Consider the following 16,335-nt stretch of genomic DNA (forward strand, 5'->3'; position numbering starts at 1 on the left):
GACAGTAATACTAACATTGCATCACTTTAGAGAATGTTTCCCCTAGTTGGACAGTTGGCTTTTTCATGAAAATCTTGCTTTTGGCATGTCATCCAAATCCTGGGTGTTGTGGTATGTTTTAATAATGGAACACTTTATTCAGAATGGTTGCCAGGGTAGATATGTCTCGTGTTACTTGTGAGAAGAAACAGGCTAAACAGAAGATCAAAGATTCCTTTCTTTTTCATGGTGTGATCTGTATTGTCTGTGATTTTGCAGTGAGTTCTGTTACTCTCAGCCATGGAGTTGATGTTTTGAGCACATCAAGCTGTAAAACACACTAATGCACAAAAAGTTGGTGTGTATGGTGGTGAACTGGGTAAACTACACATTGCAGGACTATTTCAGAACCAGGATTCTTGAAATTAAGAAGTCAAGGCATATTTCATTATGTTCTAGAGCAGCTAATAACCTTGATTCTGCCCTTTCTATTGAGAAGGTAGAGTGAAAGCAAAAGAGGAAGAACCTGTTATGCCATATGAAGCTTTGATAACTGGTATTTCACTTAGCAGCTGTGTTCTCCCTGCTAGTTGTTAGTGTGAGGCAGAAGTAAGGTTTCTGCTTATATTTTTTGTTTCAGAATCCATTCGTGTATAAGACTGCATTGAATTGTAGCAATGTAGGAGAGCTGAAGAATCTAATATGGCGTCCGCAATAAGCTTGTTGGGTGTTTCCATGTCTTGAGGTGCTTTGATTTAATTTCATTTACAGGTGCCTAAATCTTCATAGATTTCTAACAGTTAAAATTAGAACATTTACACTGCCCCTGTAATGTGCTGCAAAGCAGGTCTGGCAAAGACACCTCAAACCACTCATTATTTTTAGAACTCAAAAGTTCCTTGAAAAATATTGAAAGGATTTGAATATGCTTATCTTTCCTGATGCACGTGGTGACTCTTTTGGCTCTGTTCAGTGTCATAACAGATGCCCTGTCTTGCTTTCATTCCTTCAGCAAAGAAATCTCATTTTTCTTGCATAATAAAGAAATCTGCTCTGACTGAACATGGATCATGTTGTATTTTAATATTTACTCTGATGTGCATTTCTTTGCCACCTCTGAGTCACCTATCAGGTCAAAATTACTTACCAGGTGCTTTATCACCTGGTTGCTGCTGCCATGATGTCTTAAAGGTGTGATAGGTCTGAGAATGTGCTTCCTTCCTGTTATTCTTGAAATGTTTTATTAAAAAAAAAAAAAAGGCACAAAGTTAGTCTTGGTTCACAGATTCACAGAATATTCTGAGTAGGAAGGGCCCCACAAGGATCATCTAGTTCAGCTCTTAAGTAAAACCCTATGTGGGGATTGAAGCCTGGTGTTATTAGCACCGTGCTCTGACCAATTTTGTGTAGCTTCAGATCACCCACCCTCAAATAACAGCAGTAATTTAAGTTGTTCCTCTGATTTTAAATTTGTGAGTCCAGTTTGTCACTTTTCTCTCTCACTTTAAGTGCCCTCTTATATCTATCTGGAAAGAATTGCACTGGAATTGAAGTGGTACTCACACTGCATCTTCAAAAGAATTGAGGAGGAAAAATGGCTTCCTTAATTGTGCTGTTCCTGTTGCAGAATGGACTCGGGAGTGGTTCAGGTACTACAGTAGAAAGTTTGGAACAGATCATGTATTTGCTGCCTGCTGATGAGGAATATTCAAATTTCAAGCCTGCTGATGAGGAGTATTCAAATTTCAAGGAAAAGTGTTTGCCTTCAAGCTTGAGCAGTGTGTCTACTGGCACTCTTATAGTTTTGATGTTTAAGTGTTTGACAATTCAGTCATAGTCACCAGAAGACATAATTTATGTGATTTCAGCTTTGCTTCACTGTAGCGACAGCTCATCACTATGCTGAATTTACCATGCTGTGGAAAAGTTGCTCTGTACATTTTGTTGTGTATATTTCTAGCACGCAACTTAAATTTGTAGGCATAATAAATGTGATTAAGAAGAAAGTAATGTTTTGTTGAAGAGATTCATTACATTTGGGATATCTTGACTTTTAAGAGCTTATTTTCACATTCCCTGATTTGCTGTTCTTCAGTGGTCTCTAAGCCAGGGTAATGGAAAGTCATTTCATCAAGTCTGTTTCTTTGATGAGACACTCTTAAAAATGGCAACTACAGGTATTCCAGGGAATTACTGATAACATCATGAGAAATCCGACTATGGCATGACCTGTCAGTAGGAAAATTTCATCTAAGGTGAGTCAGTCAGTTGTTGGTGTCTGTCCTGATAAAACATGGATTAGGTTTAGTCCTGGCTGCAAAGCAGAAGTAGCAGAGTGGAAAAGTCTTTTTTTAATGGTCTCATGCATCACTAGATGGCTTTCAAGACGCTCAGCTGGAAGAAAACATTTAGGTGTTACATGCCTTAAAGAAATCAGGAGTCTTTGGCATCATTTTTCTTTTCTAATGTCAAAGTAGCTATCACTATTACAATTACTATAAGGATACTCTAATACTTGTAATGCTTTTCTTCCTGAGAATTTCTTTTAAAGAAAACAAGAACGTCTCATTTTGCTGCCTTTTCTCCTACCCTAGTCTTCCTCCTTGGCAGGAAAGCCTTGCCTGGCCTCCACACATGATCTGTTACAGTGGCTGTATTATTGTTCTGAGCTGTACATTTTGGTGTCCTACAGCCTTCATCTCTTGTCAACTTTCACAGGAGTGATATCAGAAAGTAGATTCTCTGTTAGTTTTATGTGGTACAGAACTGCATCTTCCAGCCATAAGGGTTGATGGTTTTTAACACAAAATCCTTTCCTCTTTGGTGCTAGAATTCAGTCTTTTTTCCTCTGGCACTCTAAGTTGGAGTTGCTGTAATGAAACTCAGGACATTGACTCTAGTGCATGCTGTCAGGTTATACAAAGAGAAAATTGGTTTGAGTCCCACTGTTCCAAGGATGTTGTTTCTACATTTTGGTGTGTGTTGCACAGAAAATATCTCTGGTGAGTGTTTAGTCAGGACCACTGCAAGTACAGTATCTTCAAATCCAAGGAAGCCAATATAGTGGTAATCTTAGCAGCTCATTTAGGAATGTATCTGTCTCTTTACCTGAGTCAATATCTATTAAAAAATACCACAGTATTTTTTAATGAATGTAGATTCTCTGGTTTGCTTTACAGTGGCCAAAGGTGGTGCTAAAATCAAGAATCCTTTTCTGCATCTTCCCCTGCTGTGGCAGTCTAATGAGTCTCAAGGCCAGTTAGACTAATCTGGCATGCTTTGCTCTTAAAAGCATTTTAAAAAATATTTAATCCACATTTGCTGTTGTTTTCCTCTAGTTATCTTCTAGGGAATTGCAAAAGATGGGTTTTGTTCACTGAGTATTGATGCTGAGCAGACTACTTCACAGACTGCTCCTCTTTTACTGTATTTTTGAAGATGGGAATGCCATGTTTATATTTTTTGGTCTTCTGATAGTTTGCTGGGCCTTTGTGAACCTCAGTGATTCTAGCCAGTATTGTCAGTACTTTAGGAGGAGATCTTCAGGTTGTTTGGGTCTGGTGAAATTTGATTTACTTTTTTTTTTTTGAGGAAGTGTTGTTCCTTCTGTATTCAGGCCACCTGATCACTCTATTGTTACTGTGCTAGTCATGTTAATGACTGGTCATGTTTCATATTTTTTAACAAAGATGGCTGTGAAAAAGGCAGGTAAAAATTGAAGGGTTGTTTTGGAGAAGACCATTAAAATGCTTTTTCCCAGACTGCAAATAAAATCTTCAAAATTTTTAGCTATGGTTACCATATGGGGCTCCAGAGAAAGGAAGTAACTGAAATTACCATACCCTAATCCTTAAGGATTTCAAAGATTGTAGTTAAAACTACAGTGGGAGAGAGAGCTCAGTTTTCAGAATCATTCAGATACGTTATGAATGAAATGCAAACAATTTAAATACATCCATGTTCCCATCTTGAATTTGTTGCTGTCACATAGGGGTCACTTTGTTAACCATTAATGAAATGGGTCCCCAGGTGCATGTAACAAGCTGCACACATACACAGGTTACTGCAGCAGGTCAACTTCAGAATGCCTGTCCAGACACTTGTGTGCTGAAATTGATGGATGAGCAGGCAGATTTTTAAGTGCTTGCTCCGGATTTATGATAGTGACAGTCCCCTGTGTTGCATCTCTTTCTTCTAGAGAGCATAAAGGTTGGAAGCAGCAAAATGCTTTTGACTGAGGAAAAAAGACTGGAAATGCAAATACCTGTTAGGCAGCAAAGACCCTGATGTTTCCTGGTGTCCAGTATGGGCTGCTTCAATATATTGTAATGTACGGGACCTTTAGGAAAGATACAAGTGATTTGAGAAATTCTTTCCAATTAAGGAAATCTATGTTGATTCAGTTGTAGAAATTGATACCTTTTTTTTTTTTTTTCCTATTTTCCTGAATTGTAACATTTTTTACTATTGTTATTGGGCACAGTTACTGAAAGTTATTTAGTTACCCAGATCCTTATGAAATCAATTGGACTTAGCAACATATTCCAGCCTTTGGATTAAACCTCTGGCGTCTTCTATTCAGGTTGGAAATTTTTCCTAATCAACCATTTGTTTTTATTCTAATCACTAAATAGCTAAATAAATAAATAGGTAAATAATATAAATATATTTAATCCTCTATGGAGACTGCCTTTCAGATAAAACAGTGGAATAGTTCTTTATGCAAGAACGAAATCATTAGCTTTTCTATCATTTTCAGAGTGGAAGTCAAGTTAGTATACAGTGAGAATATACATTTCTTGAATTTTCACTGGATTTGAGAGATCTCAGGTTTCCACACAGATTTATTAGACTTCTAGTTGTAGAGAGACTTCTTGTGATCTGCCTTGCTTGGTGCCTTGTCTTTAGTGGATTTTGACCACTGTTGTAGCTGTACAGAGTCCCCACTGTAAACAGAAATAAAGGATCTTTGAGGCGTGAACGGGTCCTATTCATTTCATAATGGAGTTCTAACAATAAAATCTGGCAAATATTGATTGTTTTAGCAGGAAACAGCCCTTTATTCTGGCATCTTGTCAGGGCTTGGGTAGAGTCCCTCCATTCTTTCTCCTTCTGGTCCTTGCTTTCAGTGTCTTGACTAAGCCTGTTTTTTTCTCTTGAGAGAGTTCTGATTTTATTAACGTGTTTTTGTACAGGGAGTTTAATGAAAGATGCTACTCTGGCCATCATGGATGTTGAAGTTTGGTGTGAATTTCTCCAGTGCATATGCTGAACAAAGCATTGTGAGTCAGTCTGCAGCAGATCACCTCTGTCTCTAGACAGCAGACTGGGGTCCCATTTTAATTCTGGCTCATTGGCAGATAGAATTTCCATTTATTAGTACAGCAAGTGCTATTCTAGACACTTAACAATTACTTTTTCCATGACACAAGTTGTGGTTAATGCTGCGACTGTAGGGTTAGATGAACAAAACGTTTTGTGGAATTGACTCAAATTGCAGCAGGATCAGAAGCTGAAGTGAAGAAAAACCCCAAGTCAGTTAAGATCACCTTAGATCATATATTTTTTTAGGTTTTGCTGTGTTTGTAATCAGTGAATTGAAATTGTTTTCCCTTTGATTATCTGAGCCCTTGACTAACAGTATCATTCTTGGAATCCCCAACTCAGACCAATCACATAGCAGATTTTATAATTTTCGGCTGTATCAGGCAAATCTATATATCCACTGGACAGGATTAAATATATTTTTGTCCCCTGAGATAGATGTCCACCTTGAGAGTGCACTGAAGTTCTTTCTGCATGGGAGAGGAAATAGATACATATTTGTATACATGTATACACACAAAAATAGACTATTAAGTATATATACTTACTTTTTCATTTCCTTCATTCTTGTGCTCAAATGTGATGATTGCTACCAGAAATGAAATACCTGCTTTTATGGTTTATGGATAAGTGACTTGGAGCTTTACAGTACAGGTTAGAAGGTGAATTAAATGCTTCTTATTGTTATTTCAAAGTGTGATAAGCCCATCTCATTTACTTACATAGGTGGGTGTTCAATATTTACATTTCTGTGCAGAAAGATCCTGGAGTTGGATAGTGCTGTATTTCCTTTTTGAAGCTCAGAGTTTCTGTAAGAATCTTCCAATTCCTAGAAGTATTCAGAAGCTGAAAGGAGATGGAATTGCATCCATTCTCCATTCTGACAGATGGAACATGCACTGTTCTGAATCCCATCATTGTTGTTTCTGATCACATACACTCAGTGACAATTAATTATTGTATATTGGTCTGCATAGTGTTGTCCTCAGAGTCTGGCTGACCTATTAATCTATTTGAAGGTTGTTAGACAGCATTAAAAAAGAAAGTGAATTGCAAATGTCTTCACAACTTCCTAGTCTCACCATCATCTTTTCCTTTTGCCAGGTGCATAGTTCTGACTTTGAAATCTGTCTGTGATAGCTGTACCTTGGGAAAGATATAGTAGCATTTCCATGTTAATAAAAGATTCCGGGCTTCCTGATGATCTCACCTAAGATTCACAGAGCAACTATTGCTGTCATTTGCTTTCACACTTGTGGATGCTCCAATATCCCTGTCCTTTGGCAGTGAGATTGCTAAATAGCTTGTTTTGTCTTTATCCAACGGTTGGGAGCAATTCTTTTCAGGGATTCTACCTTAATCCTACGTCTCATGGGCATTCACTTCTCTGCTTACCAGCATTGCTTTTTACATGAAAAACAGCAAAGAAATATGGGGAGGTACAAACTTTTAACAACAGAACCGTGTTATGCTATCCTTCCTAAATATAATCTTTTTATAGCCACATCAAAGTTTCTTTCAAAGGTGGTCTTTGACTTCTTCTTGAATTGGGTTATCCATTTGCAAATATTTTTCTTGAAATCACATACTTGCCAAGATGTGCAAAGACTTTACTTAATAGGCATCCATAGGGTGCTTTCCGTTTGCATGGAAGAACAAAACAGTTTCAAACATTTCAAAGCCTCTTTGTTGCTTATGTAAAGGGAATGAGGGGTCCAGCCCTCTGAATTCCTGACTGAATCTCATTTTGCATCTCTGCTGGCAACAAATTAGCCCATGTAATTTCTGCAGTCGAGTTCACATTCTGCTCTTCATGCACTTCCACTGGAGTGTTTTGTTGGGTACTTTTTTATGATATCTACGTTTTAGATCTTTGCAGAGTCAAAGCAATGTCAGCACTCTAACTCTTGCTCATCAAGCATTAAGCCAGGTCACAACAGCCAGAGGTGCTGTTACTCCCACCAGAGGGATGTTTTCGTAGTTGACCATGAAACATTGTAAGTCTCCAGTATTCAGAATACTTGCCAGTACCCAAAGAAAATGGGGTATTGTACATCTCTGGGATGCTAACAATAAAAACACTTGGCTTTTTTTACAATGATGTACTCCATGGGGTACATCCAAACTGGGAGCTGGTGATTTGCCCGGCTTTCTGTGGGCCAGTTTGACTAATACAGGTAAGTGAGCAAGGAACATCTCATCTCCTCTTTAGGACAAGCAAAGCAGTGAGTGTCACACACAAACTAGGGAACTTTTCATTTGATGTTTCTGGGCTCAGACTGTCTAATAAGCAAGTCACAGCTTGCTGTCACCATTCTCATCTCACTTGGCTACATTCTCTTGACCTGAGCACAAATGAGCACTTGTGTTTGTTTGTACCCCTCATCCGTTGCTCATCTGTTGTTTGTCCTTTTTGTGGAAGCAGCACAGCCTGGTGATTTCAGGACCAACCTGCACTGATAACAACAGTTTTAATGTAGTCTGTGAGTATTGTCTAGCTCCAGAAAAAGTTTTTTAAATTCTCTAGAAGTCCCTTATGCAAGTGTGATTATTATGTCTGAAAAACTTAAATTCATAGAATTCTCTCCAGCATAGACAAGGAGGATCAGCTGTAGCATTTTTTTGTGTGTGCACGTGTGCATCATTAGGGAATTTACTGGGATTTCCACATTTTAAGGCCTCTCAACATCCTTCAGGTGGTTTTAAAACTTTTCTGTTCACCTGAGATGAATTTCATGCTGTGACCACAAGGTGAAAGTTTTTGAACAGCTGTGTTAATTTTGGCCCCATGTGAAACAAAGCCAACTTTTCCGTGCTACAGGAAATTGCCAAATAAAATAATGGAGAGGAAATGAACTACTCTTTGAGTTTCTAGGACAATATTCTGAAGAAAGGTAGTAATTCCAAACAAAAAGTGTTTTTTAAAAAATATCCTTCTAGATGTAAGTTGATATTCTTTGTTTATATCCCATAGGGCAATCTTAGTAGCAAGCTGACTCCTCACTTGAAGTAAATGTATAAAAAAATACAATAAAATCTCTTTCAGCTAGAGGTCAGAGAAAGAGCAAAAGCAATCAGATGGTTTTAAGAGATTTGGATACTACTGTGATCAAAACCATAAAACTTCTCTAATTTCTCTGTAAGTATTTAGTTGTGGGGGCATTCTTTAGCCTTCTGTTTTGTTTTGCTTGAGGATTGTTAAGGTTTTGGTACTTAGAAGAATGTAATATATTAAAATCACAGCAACCTTTCACATATCAAATAGTCTATAATTTAGAAATATATTACACTTTTCACTGCATTTTGACAGTTCCACATGTATCTTGTAGCAAAATAAGTGCTAATTGTTCACTTGTTGCTATTACATTTATTTTGTTGAGCAAGGTACATTTCTTTATGTGGGCATGTACCAGTTTATAGGTGTTAAATGTTAACTTGTATTTCCCATCTTTCAACAACACCGAATGGTTTTTCAAAGCTTGTCAGTGTTCAGCTGCTATCAGTGAAAAGGTCTTAATCCTTGCCCATTTTTGTTGAATGCAGTTAGAAGGACTTGAATCTTCAAATGCCATGAGATCTAATCTATCTAAATAAAATTCTGATTCTTTTTCCATCCGCTTTGGTCATCTCACTTTGACTTTAATCAGGCCTGTGTAACATTATGGGCTCAGAGGACTAGAACAGACCCGATTTGGGGTGATCTGATGTTTCCCTTGGCCCAAAATAAAAATTAAGTGTCTATGCATCTTTATCAACATACGACATCTTTATTAATTTTTTTATTAATAAAAAAACCTCTCTAAGCACTCATCTGAAATGCTTTGTTTTCCTTACTCCTGGAAACTTTTCTTTACATTTGGTCTGAATCTTTCTTACTTAATCTTAAGCTCATTGGTTAATGCCTTTTACTTTCACAGTCTTCCTGCCACTGGACTAAAAACACTGTGGACTTTCCTCTGTAGTCTTTTTATATTCAGGTCACTTGTTGGACTTGGTTGAACTTCTATGGCCTCTTTCTACCACTCTTTTGAAATAGGGGACCTAAAATTGTCCAACTTCTGCAGCTTGAGGCCATCCTCATCCTGAATAAAATGAGCAAATTGTTTTCTGTCTCCTGGATTTTCATCCTATTCATATATTTCTGTGCAATTTTTGGTGTAGTTTATAAATGTCATGACTTTGCAGCTGCATAGTATTGATTCATGCTCATCTTTTAAAATATTACAAACCTCAGACCCTGTTCTGTAGTTGTTGCCTGGACAGCTGTTCTCCTTCCTGTGTTTGTGTGGTTGAGTAGACTTTTCTGTATAAATCTGTGTACTTTTGTCTGGTAAATAGCATTCTGGTTTTTCAGACCATTTTTTTTTGCTTTGTAAAGATTATTTTGAGTCCTTCCAATTTTGTTTTGTCTGCAGATTTAATGAATACTCCATTTCATCATCTAGATTTTGTATTTTGAGATACGAAAATATCAAATTTACCAGTACAAAACCCTGAAAAACTGTATTTGATATATCTTTCCCCAACCATTGTAAGCCGTCAATAAGTGCTGTTTTCAGGGATTTTTTTTTCCTCTGTGGTTTCACCCCCAGCATGTAATATTGTATTTGAGGTGCTATTACTCTATCTTGTTGGAAACTGAGATAGTATTGGAATTTAATGAAAAGTAGAATGTAACCTTTAGTATTTCATTTCCATTCTAGCATCTCTTGTGCTGTGGGAGGTTATCAGTGTTTTAGGGAGGCACCAATTCTTGAGAAATACTCCTGTCTTCTGTTATTTCTGTAATTTCTTCGCAGTTCATTATTTGTTCCTGTATCTTTCCAGGAACTGAAGTTGAGCTGACTGATACAGAGTAACTCCATGAGGTTGTAGAGTGGAGGTTGCAGAGGTTCTCTGTGAGTTCCCTGGCCCGGTGCTTCCATGCCAGTGTGCTTTGTGGGGCTGCACATGGATCAGAAAGAAGCCAGACCCAATGGGTGCTTCGGGCAGCTGTTTCCAGGAAGCACCTGTGCCTGAAAACTTTGTGGTTGAACCAGCAACAACTATTGTTCAGTGAACAGTCAGCTACTTTTTCTATGGATTTCTATCTTAGGGGTGTTCTTCACAGTGTAGCAAAGGTTGTCCTGCTTCTCCCTCTCCTTTTCCCTGGTGCCATCTCTTCCAAGCAATGCCTGCAGTACTGGAACTGTCAAATTTTCAGCTTTTGAGCATTCAGTGTATCATCTGATGGTTTTAGAAGCAGTGTGTGCCAATCTGATCTTACCTTCCTGCCTTGCCTGTCTGATTAGAATGTTCCTTCTGATGGTTCAGGCTTAGCTCCTGCTGCAGCTTCCTGTCAGTGAGGCACTAATCGATAATTACTTTCCTTATGTCGTAATTGTTAAAAAATATTGTTATAAATTCCTTTAGCCTTTCACCTGCCGTGGGTGAAATGGACTCATAAGACCTGCAGTTAATGTCTATGGTTAGGTAGTTTGACTGAAGAAACTTCATTGCCCCAGCTTTAAAAAGGCAAGTAAATGGTTTGAGAATTGTTAGTCAGGGTTAAGATTGCGTCAGGCATTATCTGAGGCCATTAACTGCAGTTCTGTGCACACCTTTGAAACCCAGGAGGTGCAGAAGTAGTGCATGTTTCAGTGTGCATTGGAGCTGCTCTGTAGTTGGGTTATGGCTCAGCTTTGAACAGGAGCTCTAACATGCTGTCCTTCAAGTTGATGCGGAGAACTGTAAGGAGCGCAGCAGGAAAAATAAAAACCACCAGGCTGTGTCCTTGCTAAGGAAGGCATTGTGGTTTAGGGTAAGATTGGTGGATTGGTAGTCACTGTTGGCTGCATGCAGACCCAGTGCTTGTTTCCTTCACCAGCTCTGCACAAATGTTAGCACAGCTTCTTGTCCCAGGCCTCTGCAGAGAACTGGAGCCAGCTCTTCCGAGCCAGGAGGCTGCTGGCTGCCTCCAGGTCTCTAAGCAGAGGTTGTATCCCCTGTTCCACTCCACACGGGAGGGGAGGGTCCATGGCTGCCTCGGGTCCAGAGGAACCTTGTGGCGTGTGGCGGCAGAGCTGTGGCAGCCTGGCTGTGGATAATGCTCGGGTCTGTCAGTGCAGCTGTCATTAGCACCCTGAGTGGCACGTGGGGCTCATAAAGCAAATGAGGGAATCCACTTGCGGGATGCAGCGAGCCACATGAAAGGAGCCCTTTGCTGAGTCATCTGTACCAAGGCAGCGTGAGAGGGCAGCCTAACCCAGCCGCAGCTTCGCTGAGTTCATTTGCTAGCCCTAGAGGGCAGAGTTAAATTTACTGGATGGGGTTATTATATTCTGTAAATGTTCCTCCTTCAAATGTGTTTTTCATTTGAAATATAAATATTAAAGTCCTACTGAAGTTTGAGTGCATTTGACATTCAAGAAAGGGATACTAGGCAGTTCTGTTTAAATCTTAATTTAGTTCAGTTTCTGGGCAATGGGTTAATCTTTACTCAGAAGCTATTTATCTGAAAACTTGCTCTGATATAAATATGTTTCTTTCTAATTTAGTGTTACATCTTTAGTCTCTCATTTTAAGAATTAAGCATGTTGAAATACCATTTCAACCAGATGAATTTGACATTGAATTATCAGATCAAAATAAACATGTTTAAAAGTTTCTACAGCTTTGCAGAGAAGTAATACATACACTGCTCCTATGTTTCCCTTTTCCTTCTTTTTTTTTTTTTCTGTAACACATTAATACTTAAATTGTCCCAATTAGGCTTTAAAATTTATGCTTTCGCTCGTAAAGTGTGACTCGTCTGGCTTCCCTTCATTTTGCTGGTTAATAACTGTCTCAAGACAGGTTTTGCTAAGCCAGTGTTAACAGATGAGCATATTATTTTAGCAACCAGAGCTTTGAAGTTGCAAAGTATTAATAAGGAAAATAAAAGAATTATAGACAGATGCAAAAGATGCAGTAGTTGGTGACTTTTGTCAGCCAAAGAATTTCTTTTGTCTCTGAGGTTGGAGCAAGGTTTTGCTTGTGTTGTTTTCGTTTTATTTTTCTTCCATTTTTGATCCCTGTTGAGAGGATCTTCATGTTAGAAATTTCAAATTTTCCAGTTTTTGTGTTTTATGCATGTCTGTGTTTGCTTATGCTGCTCTTTCTTCCCTTTGACTTCCACATTTTCTTTTCTTCTGGCAAATTTGAACTCGCTTCAGCTTGGGACAGCTGGGGCAAAATGAATCCCCACGAATAAAATTATAACAAGAAGAGCAAAGTCTGTGAATGATCCTTTGCTGTTTCCTGAGTCGTTCCAGTGTCATTAATCAGCGCTGGTGCTGTGGAGCCTTGTGGTGTGTTATGTCGCCAGCACAGCAGCTTCTCCGTCCCTTTCCCCCACCCCCTGCGTGCCTACACAGTGGGGAAAACTAGAGAGGGAAGCCATCAATCTTTCCCTGTCCTACATGTCAGCAGTGATTCTCCTGTCGACTTCCTGCTCTCTCTGTCGTGCCCACCACCTGTGTTTAGAATTAGCTCTGATGCTGTGGATCTCACTTGGCTCTTCACCTGTTCTGCCCTGAGTAAATGGCTGTTCAAATAAAGCAGAGCAGCTAAATGCTATAGCATGTGAGTGGTAACCATCACTGTAGCTTGGGGGATGATTTCTGTTGCAGCTGCTCTTGTAATACTGTCAATAATTTTCTGTAACATTGTGGGGTTTGGGTCTAAAATCTCTTGCTTTTGTTTCAGCCCAGGGTGAGTTTGTGAGTCAGTCTTTTTATTATTTAGAAATGAAAATATTTATAAGATATATTGTAGATGGAGGCATAAGCCTATCTCTCATCTGTTAGGCTGCTGGGATAAAGTCATTAACAAAGTCCAAAGAAACCAGTTAGTCCAAAGCTTTGTCCTTACCTTCAGTCACTCCAAGGATATAATTTGCAAAAATCTCCTTTGAATTTGATTTTGAAGATGTGTCTGTCTCCCCCTTGACTGGGTAGATTGAGAAGCTGACAGGCACTGCCTCTGTACTTCTAGGGCAGGATTAATGTGATCATTTAATGGTTTGTTGTGTTAAACAATAGGTCTTAACTGGACTCCAACCAGCCACATTTTTATGTATGCTTTTATGTAATTTTATAACATGCCTATGCCAAAATAAAAGGAGAAAACAATCCTGAGAATTGTTTGTTTACTGGCAGCTTTCTCCTACCTCCTTGAATGGGCACTACATTTCTGTTTTTAAAACCCAAAAGAGACTAAAGCCATAGGCATAAAGTTACCCTATAATTGTAGCTTGTCTGCTATCATTTCAAGCATGTGATGGCAATATTTATGTGAAGTTGTAAAGAAGAGAGATTCTGAAAACCTAAGTTTTGTGAATGCTTTCACTTGATTTTATTTCTGTAACTCTTTGTGAAGGGGGAACTGTTTTACGACTGATTTTACTACATATTTGAGATGCAGTTTTTTCTTGACTGTACCAGGCAAATATGTGTATCCAACAGGTAAATAAATTCTTGTGTTCAGCAGTGACAGAATTCATAAAGCTAAACATGAAATGTATAGCTAGGATGCCAAGAATTTTCTGTAACATGGGATGCTTGGATCTGCATGGATCTATCTGTTCCTTTATCACCTTTGGTGTGTCTTCCAGTTCTGGCACATCTATCTCATGAGAGGGAATTATTGTGGTTTTGACTGCTTAATTGAGTCCTAGACAGTAGCTTGCCTTCCATACAGGGAAAAGCTCTGCTTTGGTCCAAGAGAGCAGAATTTGACAGTAGCTTGACAGTTTCCCTTGACAGGGAAAAGCTCTGCTTTGGTCCAAGAGAGCAGAATTGGATTTTTGGGAGCTGTCATCTTTCCTGTTTAGCATTGAAAATGGATATGGCCATGCTACAGGATGGCAGGACCAGACTTTAGCCATCCTACTCTGAGAAAAGGATGTAATGCTTATTCCTGATTATTTGAGAGCATTTGGATGTTGGTATTTTTTCAGTATAAGGAGTAGCAGTTGTTGATCTCATGACAAAAGGGAGGTTAGGTGAGAGAACACCTGAATCTTAATGGGTTTGGGGCCAAGCTTCATTTGGTGATGCAGCTGAGAAATGCACTGTGGTGTTTAGAATTGCCCTGCAGAGGCCTTTTAGAGAGAAAAAGGATAGTAGGTGCTAATTCATCTGTCAGATGTGGCGCTCTTAGCAGGCGTGAGCATTAACGTGCATTAACTACTGGTGTAGGTGCACACACCACACAGAGTTAAACATACGAACAGCAGGCTCACACTGTGCTCACTACAGATGTCTGAATGAGTGAGTGCCTGTGGGCTGGAGCTGCATGTCTTGTGGCTTTCACTCTGCTCCATTGGGAAGTCTTCACTCCTTTTGTTTTTATCCTTTTCCAGCTCCAGTACTTTGGAGCACACAGCTCCCATCCCCTGACCTAACAGCTCCATTGAAGTGCATTCCAGCCCCATGATTTCATGGTACCAGGCAGAAATCCCCTGCCACGTTGCTATGCTGCCCGCTGCTTCTCACAGAGTGAACAAACAGGGAACATAAACTCTCTCCAAAGGAGCAATGTTCTTTGTATATTTTTAGTGCAAGAAATCCAAGATTCATTTGAGGGTGTTTTGTGTGGGCTTTTTTTAATATAGACTTCTGCTAACACAATGGAATATTTCATGCCACCCTGTTTGCTGTAACGTCTTGTGCTTTATGTTGTTAAATGGAATCAAAGGAGTTAAAGATGAAAGACTTCTAGTCAACTGGTCCCTCAGCTGGGAGCCAGTATGGGTTTGTTCTTTGTAATGGATTTGCTAATGCTTTACTCAGGTTCAGTCTAGCTCAGTTTTCATTATTGGATTTACTTATTTCTGTGAATTCTACTTCAGGTTAAGTAATTGCTGAGCTTAGACTGAATATAATGCTGCTACTGTTTGTTTCTAATCTTTCACTTGCTATTTATTGCCCTTATACTGAACAAACCTTTTGTAAGTATTTGTTTACCATTTGAACATACAAAGCACCATTAAAGATGTCATGCTTGCCTTCACAGGTATTCTCTTTAATGGATAGAGAACTTGATTCTTTCTTTATATGAAACTGTGTCCATTTGTACATTGTGTGTTTTATTTTCAACATGTAGTGTGTCACCAGATGCTGACTTATGTAGTATTGCAACAAACCTACCTTTCATTAGCTCATTGTTAGCCTTTGAATATTTGGAGTAAGTACAGTATTTGAACATACAGTTTATGCTTAGACACTGATGTCTTGTATTTTCTTGGTGAAAGACATTCTCAGACTGCCTGTTTAAATGTCAGTATTGCATTTTTATGTATTGAGTGTATTATACCCACATTAATGGAAACAATTTTGCCGATACATCCAATATGTTCATAATAACATTATCTACAGACTGGACAGTGATCCAAGAACTTGAAAAGGCAAATAATGAACATGTTATGGGAAACATTCAAAGCAAGGACTGCAGCTGCAAGGGAACTGGGTCTACCTGACTTGGGGACCAACAAAATTTCTAGACAGAACTGTTCTCCGCAGGCTCAGGGTGTGGGCACTTTTTGAGTCAAGGTATTTGCACATGAGCTGATCTGTGCTGACTGCACAGAAATTCGTGTGCCCTGGTATAACACACAGTTACCCCAGCGGGTAGAGATGCTCCTGCACTGAAGTAGCACCAGCTTCAGAGCTCCAGGGAAAAGAAGCAGTAACATCAGGAGACATGGCAGGTGATGCTGTCTTTTACTAGACTGAAGTTGGAAGATGTGCAACTTTCTGCACTATGCTTTGACTTGGTCATCCTAAGATACTTTAGTTGGTGTGGGTCCATAGTGGATTTCTGGTACATGATAATGTTTCTGAGCTTTTATAACCATGCAGGTAAAAATCATATATTAAGTGACTGGAGTCAAGGCAATAATCGTATAATAATACTAATCTCTTAACATGGCATTATCTGTGCCTTCTTACAGTAAGAGCTGTATATCAAGAGCTGTGTGTAAGAGCTCTTTGGGGAAGCAAGGGATGTAAA

At 39.0% G+C, this 16,335-nt stretch overlaps 1 protein-coding gene across 6 annotated transcripts in view; it reads left to right on the forward strand.

The window, feature by feature from the left end:
• The window catches only part of WARS2 (tryptophanyl tRNA synthetase 2, mitochondrial), a 46,620-nt gene that overhangs the window by 1,771 nt on the left and 28,514 nt on the right, over positions 1-16,335 (forward strand). The gene's annotated exons all lie outside the window — the stretch shown is intronic.

This window comes from Onychostruthus taczanowskii, unplaced genomic scaffold, assembly GCF_017590055.1.
Source record: "Onychostruthus taczanowskii isolate IOZ18803 unplaced genomic scaffold, ASM1759005v1 scaffold34, whole genome shotgun sequence".
NCBI classification, from domain to species: Eukaryota; Metazoa; Chordata; class Aves; order Passeriformes; family Passeridae; genus Onychostruthus; species Onychostruthus taczanowskii.